This window comes from Piliocolobus tephrosceles, chromosome 8 (genome assembly GCF_002776525.5).
Source record: "Piliocolobus tephrosceles isolate RC106 chromosome 8, ASM277652v3, whole genome shotgun sequence".
In the NCBI taxonomy this organism is placed as follows: Eukaryota; Metazoa; Chordata; class Mammalia; order Primates; family Cercopithecidae; genus Piliocolobus; species Piliocolobus tephrosceles.
This window is the reverse complement of record NC_045441.1, coordinates 75,034,779-75,051,099: the sequence shown is the minus strand read 5'-3', so window position 1 is coordinate 75,051,099 and position 16,321 is coordinate 75,034,779. Positions and strand designations below refer to the sequence as shown.

General features: G+C 44.3%; 1 protein-coding gene and 1 pseudogene across 1 annotated transcript in view; one reads left to right on the top strand and one right to left on the bottom strand.

Moving 5' to 3' along the window:
* The window catches only part of SDHAF3 (succinate dehydrogenase complex assembly factor 3), a 66,059-nt gene that overhangs the window by 22,145 nt on the left and 27,593 nt on the right, over positions 1-16,321 (top strand). The window lies entirely within an intron of this gene.
* Positions 3,334-4,059, bottom strand: LOC111551082 (annotated as a pseudogene).

Here is a 16,321-nt window from a genome sequence, read left to right as displayed (position 1 = left end):
GTTTTAAGTGCCTAAACTAGGGGAGAGAAAAGGAGAGAGTATTTAAGGAATTTAAGATCTTGAAGTGGAAAAGACCTAGAAGAGTTGTAACTGCTGAGTCTTATAAAGAAAATGAAATGGAGTGTCTGCATGCAATTTCCTTAAGGTACAAATGAACACCACTATCTTCTCTTAGGAAGAAGGAGCAACTTTTCAGAATTATTTTCTTCTTAAATTCTTTTTTTTTTTGGCAGAGCCTCACTGTCGCCCAGGCTGGAGTGCAGTGGCATGATCTTGACTCGCTGCTGCAAACTCTCCCTCCTGGGTGCAAGCGATTCTCCCACCTCAGTCTCCTGAGTAGCTGGGATTACAGGCGCACGCCACCACATCTGGCTAATTTTTGTATTTTTAGTAGAAAGGGGTTTCACCATGTTGACCAGGCTGGTCTTGAACTCCTGACCTCAAGTGATCCACCCACCTCGGCCTTCCAAAGTGCTGGGATTACAGGCATCAGCCACCGCTCCCGGCCCCTTCTTAAATTCTTCTAAGAATATTTACTTTGTTTAAAAACTGGATTAATCTTTTCAAATATTAGAGACTATTAGGGTAAACTAATATCCTAGTCTGATATTTTTTTTTTCTTTTTCCATAAGTTGTTGATATACAGGTGGTATTTGGTTACATGAGTAAGTTCTTTAGTGGTGATTTGTCACATTTTGGTCTACCCATCACCCGAGCAGTATACACTGCACCATATTTGTAGTCTTTTATTCCTCACCCTCCTCCCACTCTTTCCTGCAAGTCCCCCAAAGTCCATTGTATCATTCTTATGCCTTTGCATCCTCACAGCTTAGCTCCTACATATCAGTGAGAACATACAATATTTGGTTTTCCATTCGTGAGTTACGTCACTTGGTATGATAGTCTCCAGTCTCATCTAGGTCACTGCAAATGCTGTTAATTCATTCCTTTTTAGGGCTGAGAAATGTTCCACTGTGTGTGTGTGTGTGTGTGTGTGTGTGTGTGTGTGTGTATGTATACACCAGTGTCTTTATCCACTCATTGATTGATGGGCATTTGGGTTGGTTCCACGATTTTGCAATTGTGAATTGTGCTGCTATAAACATGCGTGTGCAAGTATCTTCTTCAAATAATGAAAAAGATTATCTTTTCCTCTGGGTAGGTAACCAGTAGTGGGATTGCTGGATCAAATGGTAGTTCTACTTTTAGTTCTTTAAGGAATCTCCACACTGTTTTTCATAGTGGCCGTACTGGTTTACATTCCTACTAGCAGTGTAGAAGTGTCCCCTGATCACCGCATCCACGCCAACATCTATTTTTTTATTTTTATTTTTTTATTATGTCCATTCCTGCAGGAGCAAGACGGTATCATGTTGTGGTTTTGATTTGCATTTCCTTGATCATTAGTGATGTTGAGCATTTTTTCATATGTTCATTGGCCTTTTGTATTTCTTCTTTAGAGAATTGTCTACTTACGTTCTTTGCCCACTTTTTGATGGGATCGTTTGTTTTTTCTTACTGATTTGTTTGAGTTCATTGTTGATTCTGGTTATTAATCCTTTCTCAGATGTACAGATTGTGAAGATTTTCTCCCACTCTGTGTGTTGTCTGTTTACTCTGCTGACTGTCCTTTTCTCTTTAGTTTAATTCAGTCCCAGCTATTTATCTTTGTTCTTATTGCATTTGCTTTTGGGTTGGTTCTTGGTCATGAAATCCTTGCTGAAGCCAATGTCTAGAAAGGTTTTTCCAGTGTTGTCTTCTAGAGTTTTTGTAGTTTCAGGTCTTAGGTTTAAGTCCTTGATCCATCTTGAGTTGATTTTTATATTATGTGAGAGATGAGGATCCAGTTTGATTCTCTTACACGTGGCTACCCAATTATTCTAGCACTGTTTGTTGAAAAGGTTGTCCTTTCCCCACTTTACTTTTTTGTTTGCTTTGTCAAAGATCAGTTGGCTCTAAGTATTTAGGTTTATTGCTGGGTTCCCTATTCTGTTCCATTGGTCTGTGTGCCTATTTTTATACCAGTGTCATGCTGTTTTGGTGACTATTGTCTTATAGTTTGAAATCAGGTAGTGTGATGCCTCCAGATTTGTTCTTTTTGCTTAGTTTACTTTGGCTTTGTGGGCTCTTCTTTGGTTTCATGTGGATTTTAGAATTGTTTTTTGTAATTCTATGAAGAATGATGCTGATATTTTGATGGGGATTGCATTGAATTTGTAGATTGCTTTTGGCAGTATGGTCATTTTCAAAATATTGATGTTACCCATCCATGTGCATGGGATGTGTTTCCATTTGTCTGTGTGATCTATGATTTCTTTCAGCAGTGTTTTGTAGTTTTCCTTGTAGAGGTCTTTCAACTCCTTGGTTAGGTATATTCCTAAGTTTTATTTTTTTTGCAGCTGTTGTAAAAGGAGTTGAGTTCTTGATTTGATTCTCTGCTTGGTTGCTATTGGTGTATTGAAGAGTTACTGATTTGTGTACATTAATCTAGTATCTGGAAACTTGGCTGAATTCCTTTGTCAGTTCTAGGAGCTTGATAAAATTAATTTTGTGTGTATATACATGTAATTTCAGAAATTTCCACATGATGGCAGAAGATACTTATGTCTGAGAAGGCGTAACCAAATGAAAACTTTACATTTAAATTTTATCTGAAGTAATATTTGTCTTTTTACGTTCTAACTAGTGCATTTCGTATTTGAATTGTCTGATACAGATTTGTTGCCACTTTAAATATTTTATATATGTTTTAACTAATTTTAAAAAGGAGTAAATATTTTTTCTACTATATACAATGTTAATCCATTTTTGAAAGCTTCATGGGTAATCACTGAATAGTGTTTAAATAATTGGTTTGGTAAAAGTCATTTTTCTTAGTAAGTTTAGGGGATAAAACCCAACATGTGAAATTTTTTTTTTTTTTTTTTTTTTTTTTTGAGACGGAGTCTCGCTCTGTCACCCAGGCTGGAGTGCAGTGGTGGGATCTCGGCTCACTGCAAGCTCCGCCTCCCGGGTTAATGCCATTCTCCTGCCTCAGCCTCTGAGTAGCTGGAACTACAGGAGGCCACCATCATGCCCGGCTAATTTTTTTTTTGTATTTTTAGTGGAGATGGGGTTTCACTGTGTTAGCCATGATTGTCTTAATCTCCTGACCTCGTGATCCACCCGTCTCGGCCTCCCAAAGTGCTGGGATTATAGGCGTGAGCCACTGCACCTGGCCTCAAATTGTATTTTTATTTTATTTATTTATTTTTTGTATTTGTACAAGATTTTATTAAAGGTCTTTACAGAGCAACATCCAGATTCCAGAATACAGCTGCCAAGGAGACCCTGTTATGCTGTGGGGACTGACTGGGGCATGGCAGGTGGCTCTGGCTTCCCACCCTTCTGTTCTGATATGGGAGTGGTGGGAAGTATCTCATCTTTGGGTTCCAGGATGCTGCCTTGGTCAGGCAGGGGCTTTTTAGGGCCAGTCTTACCAGTTGGGTCCCAGGGTAGCATGATCTTCACCTTAATGCCCAGCACACCCTGTCTCAGCAACACATGGCGCACAGCAGCATCAATGTAGTAGTTAACAGGGTCTCTCCTGTGGATCATCAGGCCATGCACAAACTTCATGGATTTAGCCCTCTGTCCTCGGAGTTTCCCAGACACCATGACCTCGCAGCCTTTGGCCCCGCTCTCCATGATGAACCGCAGCACACCATAGCAGGCCGTCCGCACAGCAAGCCCTCCTAGGAGTTTGTAACGCAGAGACTGGGCAATGGCACACAGACCTCTAGTGGCCACCTTTTCAGCATAAAGCTCTACACTGCTCTCTGGAAAGCCAAACCTTTTCTGAACAACAGCAGTCAGTTCCGGAATCCGCGGACCCTTCTCACCAAGAACATTCTGTGTTCTGGTGGCTAAGATAATGATTTCTGTCCTGGTTGGTGTAACTCACACCTCAACTCCAGAGTAGCATTCTTCAGCCAGCTCCCGAGTAAGAAACTCATTCAGTTCAGCTTTGAAGATGCCATCAGCGACAAGCTTCCTCTTCTTGGAAATTTGCACAGCCATCTTGCCGCCGCGCTCCGCCGAAAGAAAAGCCAAAATGTATTTTTAAAATGAGACTTGAAAGTCAAAATTACTTCTTGATCTATGGGGCTACATAATGGATGTTGTGTTAGTAGGCATGAAAACATTATTAATCTCCTTGTATAGCTCCATCAGAGCTCTTGGGTGACCAGGTGCATTGTCAGTAAGCAGTAATATTTTGAAAGGAATCCTTTTTTCTTTTTTCTTTCTTTTTTTTTTTTGAGAAGGAGTCTCGCTCTGTCCCCTAGGCTGGAGTGCAGTGGCGCGATCTCGGCTCACTGTAAGCTCTGTCTCCTGGGTTCACGCCATTCTCCTGCCTCAGCCTCCAGAGTAACTGGGACTACAGGCGCCTGCCACCTCACCTGGCTAATTTTTTGTATTTTTAGTAGAGACGGGATTTCAATGTGTTAGCCAGGATGGTCTCGATATCCTGATCTCGTGATCTGCCCACCGTGGCCTCCCAAAGTGGTGGGATTACAGGCATGAGCCACCACACCCAGCCTAAGAATCTTTTTTTCTGAGCAGTAGTCTGAGTAGTGGGGCTAAAATATTCAGTAGCTGGGACTACAGGCATGCACCACTGAGCCTGGCTGTCCGTTGTTTGTTTAAGACTTAATATTTTAAGATTAGTTTTAGGTTCATGGCAAAATTAAGAGGAAAGCACAGAGATTTTCCATACACCTACTGCCCCAACATATGCTTAGCCTCTCCCATTATTAGCATCCCCCACTGGAGTAGTACATTTGTTACAATAGATGAACAAACTGTAGGGGTGATGGCAACTTTTACTGCACCCTCTGAAGTTTCTGTAGTTGAATCTGTGATAAACTGAAAGCAGACAGATTAATAGGAGAAAGGCATACAGATTTATTATGTGCATATACGTATACAAGAGTCTCACAAAATAAAAGACTCAGGCCAGATGATTGGAATTTTTATAGTATCTGTAGCTGCAGAAAGAAATAGGGGCTTGGGACTTCTAGGGAGTGGAGGTGAGGACAGACAGCTTTGGGAGGATGAGAGGAAGAAATCTAGTGAACAAAGGTTGTCTTGTTTTGTAGATTAAAGTGTCTTGGGGAGCAGCCCTCCAAAGAATGGGTAAAGCTTCTCTGGGTGAGGTTGTTAACCTTTAGTCTCTCTTTCCTGTGGTACGGTCTTTCCACATCCATCTTTAGGCAGATTAGGGGTCCTCAGAGAAAACCAGCTTGCATCCGCTGGTCGCCTGCTGTTCTCCAGTCAGGATACCAAAGAGCCTTACTTTGGGGTATCATTTTCTGAGCCCCAACACTACATTGACACATTATGATCACCCAGAGTTCATCGTTTACATGTAGGGTTTACTCTTGTTTTCTTACTTTCTATGAGTTTAGACAAATGTGTAATGACATGTATCCATCTTTATGGTAGTATACAGTATATTTTCACTGCCCTAAAAATTCTCTCTGCCCTGCTGGTTCATCCCCCTCAGCAATCTCTCATAACCCACAACTGTAACCCCCCAATGGGTTCTACTTGCCTTCTGCCAGAGGAAGCCAATTTATCAAGACAAGGGAATTTTTTATAGAGAAACTGTTTAATACACATAGAGCCAATTAAATGGGAGACTGGAGTTTTACTATTACATCAGCCTTGCTGAAAATTTGGAAGCTAGGATTTGTAAAAGATAGTTTTGCAGGCATGGACTAGGGAATGGGGAATGCTGATTGATTAAGTTAGGGATGAAATCATAGGGAGTTGAATCAGTCCTCTTGCATGGAGTCAGTTCCTGGGTGGGAGGTCACGAGACCAGATGTCCCAGTTTATGGGTCTGGCCAGTGGAACCATTAGAATGAAGGGTCTGAAAAATATGTCAAACACCAGTCTTACGTTTTACAGTAGTAATGTTATCCATTGGAGCAATTGAGGAGGTTAGGAAGTTTATGGCCTCTGCATGACTTCTGAGCCATTATTTTATTTGTTTGTTTATTTATTTAGAGATTAAATCTTGCTCTGTTGCCGAGACTGATGCAATGGCACAGTATCGGGTCACTGCAACCCCTGTCTCCCAGGTTCAAGCAATCCTCGTGCCTCAGCCTCCCGAGTAGTTGGGACTACAGATGTGTGCCACCATGCCCAGCAAATTTTTGTAGGCATCGTGGTTTAGTAGAGACAGGGTTTTGCCATGTTGGGCAGTCTTGAACTCCTGACCTCAAGCAATCTGCCCATGATGGCCTCCCAAAGTGCTGGGATTACAAGCATGAACCACTGCTTCTGGCCCTGAGCCATTATTTCTAATTTTGTGGCAAATTTGTTACTTTTACAAAGGTGGTCTAGTCTCCAAGCAAGGAGGATGTTTGTTTTGGGGAGGGAGTGTAAATTCCTCCAAAGTTAGCTAGACCTACTACACCCAGGAACGAACAAGGGCAGTTTGGGGGTTAAAGGCAAGATGGAGTTGGTTAGGTCATGTCTCTTTCACTGTCATAATTTTCTTATAATTTTTGCAAAGGTGGTTTCTCCACTGATTTGTGTACTCTTGCCCTAGTTTTGCCTTTTCTGGCATGTTACACGTTGGAATCATACAGAATGTAGCCTTTTCAAATTGGCTTCTTGGCTGCTTTTATTTGGTAATATGCATTTAAGTTTCCTACAAGTCTTTTCATGGCTTGATCATTTCTTTTTAGCTCTGATTAATATTTCATTGTCTGGATGTACTACAGTTTGTCCATCTACTTACTGAAGGATATCCTGGTTGCTTCCAAGTTTTGTCAATTATGAATGAAGCTTCAGTAAACATCTGTTTGCAGGTTTTTGAGTATACATAATTTTTTAACTTCTTTGGATAAATACCAAGGAATGCAATTGCTGGATTATATGGTAAGAGTATGTTTAGTTTTGTAAGAAATTATAAAGTGTCTTCCAAAGTGGCTGTACCATTTTACATTTCCACCAGCAGTGAATGAGGGTTTCTATAGCATATCCTTGCCAGCATTTTGGTGGTTTCAGTGTTTTGGCTGTTGGCTGTTTTAGTTAAGGTGTATAGTGATATCTCATTGTGTTTTAATTCTCATTTTCCTAATTGTCACACATGTCCGTGTGAAGAGACCACCAAACAGGCTTTGTGTGAGCAACAAGGCTGTTTATTTCACCTGGGTGCAGGCAAGCTGAGTCTGAAAAGAGTCAGCAAAGGGTAGTGGGATTATCATTAGTTCTTACAGGTTTTGGGATAGGCAGTGGAGTTAGGAGCAATGGTTCGCGGGCAGAGGGTGGATCTCCCAAAGTACATTCTCAAGGGTGGGGAGAATTACAAAGAACCTTCTTAAGGGTGGGGGAGATTACAAAGAACTTTCTTAAGGGTGGGAGAGATTACAAAGTACATCAGTTATGGTGGGGCAGAAACAAATCACAGTGGTGGAATGTCATCAGTTAAGTCTATTTTCACTTTTGTGAATCTTCAGTTGCTTCAGGCCATCTGGATGTATACGTGCATGTCACAGGGGATATTATGGTTTAGCTTGGGCTCAGAGGCCTGACATTCCTCTCTTCTTATATTAATAAGAAAAGCAGGTTGGGCGTGGTGTCTCACGCCTGTAATCCCAGCACTTTGGGAGGCTGAGGTGGGCGGATCACAAGGTCAGGAGATCAAGACCATCCTGGCTAACATGGTGAAACCCCATCTCTACTAAAAATACAAAAAAATTAGCCAGGCATGGTGGCGGGCACCTGTAGTCCCAGCTACTCGGGAGGCTGAGGCAGGAGAATGGTGTGAACCTAGGAGGCGGAGCTTGCAGTGAACTGAAATCGCACGACTGCACTGCAGCCCGGGCAACACAGCAAGACGCTTGTTTAAAAAAAAAAAAAAAAACAAGAAGAAAAGCAAAACAAAATAGTGGTGAAGTGTTAGAGCAGCAAAAAATTTGGGGGATGGTATGGAGAGATAATGGGCAATGATGTTTCTCAGGGCTGCTTCGAGTGGGATTGGGGCAGTGTGGTAACCTACAATGGGAGAGATTCAACTGAAGAAAGATTTCCGGGTAACGGGTGATATTGTGAGGTTTTTAAAAGGAGCATTTGTCATATAGAATTGTTGGTAATGTCCTGGATATGGTTTTATATGAATTGAGAAACTAAGTGAAAGACACAAGGTCTGAATAAAAGAGGGAGAAAAATAGGGACTAAAAGACTAAGAATTAGGAGTACCCAGGACATCCAATTAGAGTGTGTCCAAGGGGGTTCAACGTTATTTTTTGCTTGGTTGGCGAGTTTTTGGGCTCTATCCTTGAGTTTTTTTTATGTTGTCATATAACAGGCCAGATTGATTTAGGTAAAAACAACACTCTTCATTTAAAAATATACAGAGTCCTCCTTTTTCAGCAGTGAGTAAATTGAGGTCTCAGCGGTTCTGGAGGACAAATGCAGCTAAAGAGTCAACCTGGACTTGGAGAACAGATAAAGTTTGTGATATGTCTGTAATGCTAGCAGAGAAGTCATTAGGCTGCGAAATGTTGTGACAGAGGTTGAGACGCCTGCTATTCCAGTTCCAAGTGCAATAGTGGAGGCAGAAAGTCCTAGACCCAGAAGTAAAGGGATTGGTGGGATGACTCTTTTTTTGTCATGTTGGTGTCATGAGGGGGACAAGCAATTGTTCATTCCCATCTGCAAACTGGATTTGGGGGGTAAGGAAGACTAGAGTACATGTGCCCATCCAGTTGGCAGGTAGGCACATGTAGGTGGAAGAGACACATTAAAAGAAGAGACCTTGTATCAGGCAGAACTGGAAATGTAAAGTGAAAAGGTGAGAGGGTGTACTGAAAGAGGAATCCTGCACCCAAAATCCTAGAGATCCAGCAAGGGCAGCAGCCATTAGAGGTTGTGATGGGCATTGATGGTGCAAGTGCATAGTGGGAGGGGTTCGTCTTTCGTGGTGTATGAGAAAGCACGTAGTGTCTACAAGTAACCTTGCACTGCTATTCATGGGGCTGGGTGTAAGCAAGCAAGAGGAGGGGCTAGGAGGAGATTCAGATGAGCAGGAGGAGGGTAGCCAAGGATGGAGTGAGATGAGGGTAGGTGTCTTCCTAAACAGTAGTGACTGCCAGTGTTTTTTAGTTTGTCAGTAATGATAGAAGGCTTATCAGTAACGCGAAGTTGGAATACTCCCATCCGTTTGGTCATGCGTGTGGCTAGGTTCTGGAGATAAAGAGTAAAGGAACATTTGGACAGTGGAAGATTGCCTAAAGGTTTGCCTTGTGTGAGATTCCAGTAGGCTGTTGTCGGGGGATGCATAAAGGAGCGGCAACAGGGATAGCTGTTTGTGTGGTTAGGGGTCCAAATATGGGGGGTGGGGTGGAATTGACATAAGGAGAAAGGTGCCATAAGTAGATGCAGAGAAGTGTGGCAGCTTGTTGGTGTGAAATGTCTGCGGAGTTCTCATCAAATTTGTCTAGAAAGTAACAGAAGTTCCTCAGGTGGGTAAAGATGAGGGCTATTAAAGGAGGTTCTGAGGTTCAGGGAGATGGGAGAGGTAGCCCAGTTGGCCTGTAGAGTGGGGATGGCTGTGTAAGAGCAGGAAGAAAGGGAAACGCATAGCCAACAATTCTTTGCTAGAGAAGGATTGGAGGCAGTGAGGAGAGAGTGGGTGAAATTGATAGTATGTTGGAGGTAACTAGGGAGAGGTAGAGAGTGGCATAAGAGTGGGAATGAGATTAAGAGTGAGTATAAAAGTAAAGAATAGAACTTCATCAGGGTGGAAGTATTGGAGGGTGCCCTGTCAGCAAAGATCATCTCTCCACTCCAAGAGGGAGTCAAGAGTGGAAGTTAAGGGATAGCCAGGAGAGATCAGCTGTGATGACTTGGAGAAACAATGTAAACCAGCAATGTAAACAAGAGCATCTCATTTATGAGTAGTTGAGAATGGTGAATAGGAGTATGACTAGACAGAATATGGCAGGGATGACAAGTTTTTGGGGCGCAGTCCAAGTAGTGGGGGTGACTGCGTAAAGCCCTGTTGCAACAAGTAGGGCAAGGATGGATAGACCTAATAGAATGAAAAGATGTATTATGCTCGTAAGGGTTACTGTTCTTCAGAAATGTGAGTGAGCTTAAGGGGAGTAGGGGAGAATACTTGCAACTTCCAGGAGGAAGAGGAAATAGCAGGCTGACTGTCTGATGGACACAGCTTTATTCTGGAACAGCGAACCCAGTGGGGAGGGTCCTGCAGGCGGACGGCGGTTGGGGTACTATAGATGATTAAGTAGGGTCCATTCCATCTAGGTTGTAGAGTTTAAGGGATCAGATTCTTCTTTTTTTTTTGAGACGGAGTCTTGCTCTGTAGCCCAGGCTGGAGTGCAGTGGCGCAATCTTGGCTCACTGCAAGCTCTGCCTCCTGGTTTCACGCCATTCTCCTGCCTCAGTCTCCCAAGTAGCTGGGACTACAGGCGCCCACCACCACGCCCAGCTAATTTTTTTTTGATTTTTAGTAGAGACGAGGTTTCACTGTGTTTGCCAGGATGATCTCAATCTCCTGACCGCGTGATCTGCCCACCTCAGTCTCCCAAAGCGCTAGAATTATAGGCGTGAGCCACCGCTCCCGGCCGAGGGGTCAGATTCTTAACAAGAACTAATCATCTAGCCAGGGTATCTTCATATGGCTGGGAATCTGGAGTGTGCAAGAGAAGATTAGCAGCCTGGCAAATTTCCTGTCTAGCCTGCTGGAGGACTGGAAGATAGTCACCTAGAGGGCTGGTGTCTGGGACGATTTTGGGGCCGTGTAAGAAAGTGCATCCATAGAAAAGTTCAAATGGACTGTAACCTGTAGCATCTTGAGGACAGGCTCTAATTCTGAGAAGGGCAAGAGGTAAAAATACTGTCCAGTCCTTTTTAAGTTGGAGGCTGAGCTTGGTGAGGGTTGTCTTTAAAAGACCATTAGTCTATTTTACCTTCCCTGAAGATTGAAGATGGTAAGGGGTATGAAGGTTTCATCGAATGCCAAGAGCCTGAGAAACTGCTTGGGTGATTTGACTAATAAGCCAGTCTGTTATCGGACTGTATAGAGGTGGGAAGGCCAAACCACGGAATTATGTCTGACAAAAGGGAAGAAACGACCAAGTGGCCTTCTCAGACCCTGTGGGAAAGGTCTCTACCCATCCAATGAAAGTGTCTACCCAGGCCAAGAGGTATTTTAGTTTCCTGACTCAGGGCATGTGAGTAAAGTCAATTTGCCAGTCCTGGGCAGGGGCAAATCCCCGAGCTTGATGTGTAGGGAAGGGAGGGGGCCTGAACAATCCCTGAGGAGTAGTAGAATAGCAGATGGAACACTGAGAAGTGATTTCCTTGAGGATAGATTTCCACGATGGAAAGGAAATTAGAGGTTCTAAGAGGCGGGCTAGGGGTTTGTAACCTACATGGAAGAGGTTATGAAATGACGATAGAATAGAATTGGCCTGTGAGGCTGAAAGGAGATATTTTCCTTGTCCAAGAACCATTTGCCTTGTGTGGGAAGAGATTGATAGGTGGAAGTTTCAGTGGGAGAGTAGTTGGGAGTGACCAATGATAAGGAGAAAAACTGGCCATGAGGGACAGAAGTTGGAATGCTAGCATGCAGCTTAAGCGTTGCCCTGAGTGATGGGATCTGATGCCTTTTGATGACCCTTGCAGTGTATGCCTCCAGCTTCCTTTGGAAGTAAAGCAGCCTTAAGAAGAGTTTTTATTAAAGACGCATTAATGATGGAGGACCTTACGTAGCGAGGAAACTTCTTTCAGCCCGTATAACAGCATGGTTGTACGGGATGTGGAAGGCATATTTAGAGTCAGCATAAATATTGATGTGTAATTCCTTTGCAAGAGTGAGGGCTTGAGTTAAGGCAACGAGTTTGGCTTGCTGAAAGGTAGTGGGGCGGGGCAAAGCGGTAGCCTCAATGATAGATGTGGAAGATACTATAGCACAGCCTGCCTTTGCTGGTGTATGGTGATTAGGCCTGGTGGAACTGCCATCAATAAACCAGGTGTGATCAGGGTGAGGAACAGGAAAGAAGGAAATATGGGGAAATGGAGTGAATGCCAGGTGTATAAGAGAGATACAGTCATGGGGGTCAGGTGTGGTATCAGGAGTAATGTGGGAGGACGGATTGAAGTCTGGGCCAGGAACAATGGTAACTGTGGGATACTCAATAAAGAGTGAGTACAGTTGAAGGAGCTGGGAAGCAGAAAGCATTTGTGTCAGGTGTGAGGAAGAAAATAGATTTTGGAAGTTTTGAGAACTGTAGAGAGTGAATCGAGCATAGTTTGTGATTTTGAAGGCCTCTAAAAGTATCGGTGGCAGCAGCTGCCACATGGAGACATGATGGCCAGCTTAAAACAGTAAGGTCAAGTTGTTTGGACAAAAAGGCTACAGGGCACGGTCCCGGTCTTTGTGTAAGAATTCCGACTGCATGACCCTGCACTTTGGCTATGTGTAATGAAAAGGGTTGGAATGAGTCAGGGAGAGCTAATGTGGGAGCAGTCGCTAAAGCTGTCTTCAAGGAACGGAAAGAGGAGTAGGGAAAGGATGTAGGATCTATGGGGTCAGCTAGATTTCCTTTTGTGAGTTTATGTAGTGGTTTTGTTAGGATGGCAAAACCAGGTATCCAAAGGCGAAAGTATCCAACCATGCCTAGGAAGGAAAGGAGTTGTTTTGTAGAAGGGGTTGGGGTTTGAGAGATCATTCAGACACGATTGGCAGGGAGAGCACGTGTGTTTTTATGAAGAATTATGCTGAAGTAGGTAACGGATGGAGAAGAAATTTGAGCTTTGGAGGGGGATAACCAATATCCATTGAAGAATAAATGTTGAAGGAGCAGGAGGGTGTCTTGTTGAGAAGATTCAAAGGAGGGGCTACAAAGCAGAAGGTCATCAATATATTGAATAAGGTTAAGAAGCAGAGGGGTGGAAAGGAAGTAAATAATGAGAAAGAGCTTGGCTGAAGTAATGAGGGCTGTCCCTGAAGCCTTACAGCAGTCCGCCCAGGTAAGCTGCTGGGACTCATGGGTGTCAGGGTCAGTCCAGGTAAAAGCAAAGAGAGGCTGGGATGTGGGGTATAGGGGAATAGTGAAAAAAGCATCTTTAAGATCAAGAATAGAATAGTGAGTTGTGGAGGAAGGTATTGAGGACAAAAGAGTGTACGGGTTGGGCACCACAGGGTGGATAGGCAAAACAATTTGGTTGATAAGACTCAGATCCTGAACTAACCTATAAGACTTGTCCAGTTTTTGGACAGGTAAAATGGGAGAATTGCAACGAGAATTTATGGGTTTTAGAAGCCCATGCTAATCGCAGGCGAGTGATAGCAGGCTTTAAGCCCCTTAAAGTCTGTTGTAGGATGGGATACTGGCGCTGAGCAGGGTAAGGGTGATTAGGTTTTAATGGGATAGTAATGGGCGTGTGATTAGTTGCCAGGGAGGGAGTGGAGGTGTCCCATACTTGTGGGTTAAGGTGGGGGAATACGAGAGGGAGACACAAAGGAGGCTTTGGGTTGGGAAGAAGGTGGCAGTGAGATGTGGCTGTAGTCCAGTAATAATCAGGGAAGCAGATAATTTAGTTAAAATGTCTCAGCTTAATAAGGGAACTGGGCAGGTAGGGATAACTAAAAAAGAGTGCATAAAAGAATATTGTCCACGTTGGCACCAGAGTGGGGGAGTTTTAATGGGTTTTGAAGCTTGGCTATCAATACCCACAACAGTTATGGGGGGCAAGGGAAACAGGCTCTTGAAAAGAAGGTCATGTGGAGTGGGTAGCCCCCATTTCGATTGAACAGGGGACGGACTTACCCTTCACTGTAAGAGTGACCCGAATCTCGGTGTCCATGATGCTCCTGGGGGCTTCAAAGGCGATCGGGCAGCATCAGTCTTCAGCTGCTAAGCCGAGGAGATCTGGGAAGGAGTCGGCCAAGGAAAGTTGGGTTGGGGCTCCAGGGGCTTTAGGAGCAGTGGCAATGTGAGTTGGATAGTCCGGTTTCCAGTGGGGGCCCGCACAGATGAGGCACGGCTTAGGAGGAATCCCGGGCTGCAGGCATTCTGGGGCCCAGTGGCCAGGCTTTTGGCATTTGAAGCAAGGTCCATGAGGATGTTTTGAAGGAGGCCCCTGGGAGCTGTGGCTTGGATGTTCTGAAGTTCTTGTATGCTGGAGACATGGTTGTGGGTTGTCTCACAGCGGAGGCAAGTAGCTGTAACTCAGAAATGCGATGGTGTCTGCCTACTTCCTCTGTATTATTGTATACCTTGAAGGTGAGGTTGATTAATTCCTGTTGTGGGGTTTGAGGGCCGGATTCCAATTTTTGAAGCTTTTTTTCTAATATCAGGAGCTGACTGGCTGATAAAATGCATACTAAGAATTAGGCGGCCTTCTGGCCCCTCTAGGTCTAGGGCGGTAAAATGTCTTAAGGGTTGCTGCTAAGCGGGCCATGAACTGGGCTGGGTTTTCATCTTTACCTTGGGTAGTTTAAGTTTGTCATAATTAACAGCTTTGTAAGCTTCCTTTTTAAGCCCTTCAACTAGGCAGAAAACCATGTAATCTCACCTAGCTATACCTGTGGAATCTGCCTGATAGTTCCATTGGGGATCTTCTCGGGGAACTGCCCTAATGCTTTCCTGGAGGTCTAGGTTCTGAAGCCGGCAGTTACCATTGTGAGATTGGGCTAGAGAAGAAACTCTTTCCCGTTCATCTGGGAAGAGGATAGAAATTAGCATGACCGATATCTAACTCTGTCCTACAGAGTTAGATATCGGAATTCCTGTATATACTTAGTGAGGTCTGATGAGAAAGAGCCCAATGCTGGCTGATTTGGGAAAGGTCTGATAGAGAAAAAGGCATATGTACCCTGACTATGCTTTCAGCTGCAGCCACCTCTCTGTAAGAGGAGATTGTTGGGCAGGTGGGGGAGAGCTAGGCACAGAACGAAACTGTAAACCAGACCAGGTGTGGGGAGGGGAGGTAATAGAAGGGTTATAGGGTGGGGGAGCAGAGGCTGAAGAAGAGTTGGAGCCTGATTCAGCCTGGCGGGGAGCAACCTGAGGAGGAGCAGTCTGGGGAGGAGGTGAGAGGTCAGATGGGTCAGTAGAAAAGGAAGACTCACAAGACTCAGCGGCACTTGGGGTTGGGAACAAAGGGACAGGCAGGAGGGAAAGAAGGAGGATGTGGGATGAGTCACATTGGGAACAGATACTAGGGAGGGACTGAAGTGTGAAAAATGCCTGGACGTAAGTCACCTCAGACCATTTGCCCATTTTTCAACAAAAATTATCTAGGTCTCTTAGGATGGAGAAATCAAAAGTGCCATTTTCTGGCCATTTAGAACCATTGTGGAGTTTGTATTGGGGCCAAGCAGTGTTGCAGAAGAAAATCAGATGCTTAGATTTTAGGTCAGGTGAGAGTTGAAGAGGTTTTAAGTTCTTGAGAACACAGGCTAAGGGAGAAGAAGGAGGAATGGAGGGTGGAAGGTTGCTCATAGTAAAGGAAGCAAGTTTAAAGAGAAGGGTAGAGACACGGAGAAGGGGGTGGGGAGCAGCCAAAGGAGGTGTCCCCACAATTGACTTGCCACCAAGGGAATGTGGGTGAATGACCAAGGCAGGCACCCTGTGGTGATCAGGCACTAGTGGAATGTGGGTGAATAATCAGGCAGGCATCCCCGCAGTGATTAAACACCAAGGGAAGACTGTCTTCTCGAGTTCGTGACCGGCGCCGGAGTTTTGGGTCCACAAATAAACTGTGTCTGCTTTGTCTCTACTAGAGAGGAAAAAGAACTGGATTTGGAAGGACAAGGAGATTGACAGGTAGCGAGAGAGGCTGGAGAAGAGAGTGAAAAGACCGCTTACACGATTTGAAATTGGTGAGATGTTCCTTGGGCTGGTGGGTCTGAGAACCCGAGGTCGTAGGTGGATCTTTTCATGGAACAAGGGTGAGGACAGGGGACTGGTCTCCCGAAGGAGTCCCTCTGACCTGGGTGTTCGGCACCAATTGTCACCCAAGTCCGTGCGAAGAGACCACCAAACAGGCTTTGTGTGAGCAACAAGGCTGTTTATTTCACCTGGGTGCTGGCGGGCTGAGTCCAAAAAGAGAGTCAGCAAAAGGTGGTGGGATTATCATTAGTTCTTACAGGTTTTGGGATAGGCAGTGGAGTTAGGAGCAAATTTTTGCAGGCAGGACGTGGATCTCACAAAGTACATTCTCAAGGGTGGGGAGAATTACAAAGAACCTTCTTAAGGGTGGGGGAGATTACAAAGTACATTGATGAGTTAGG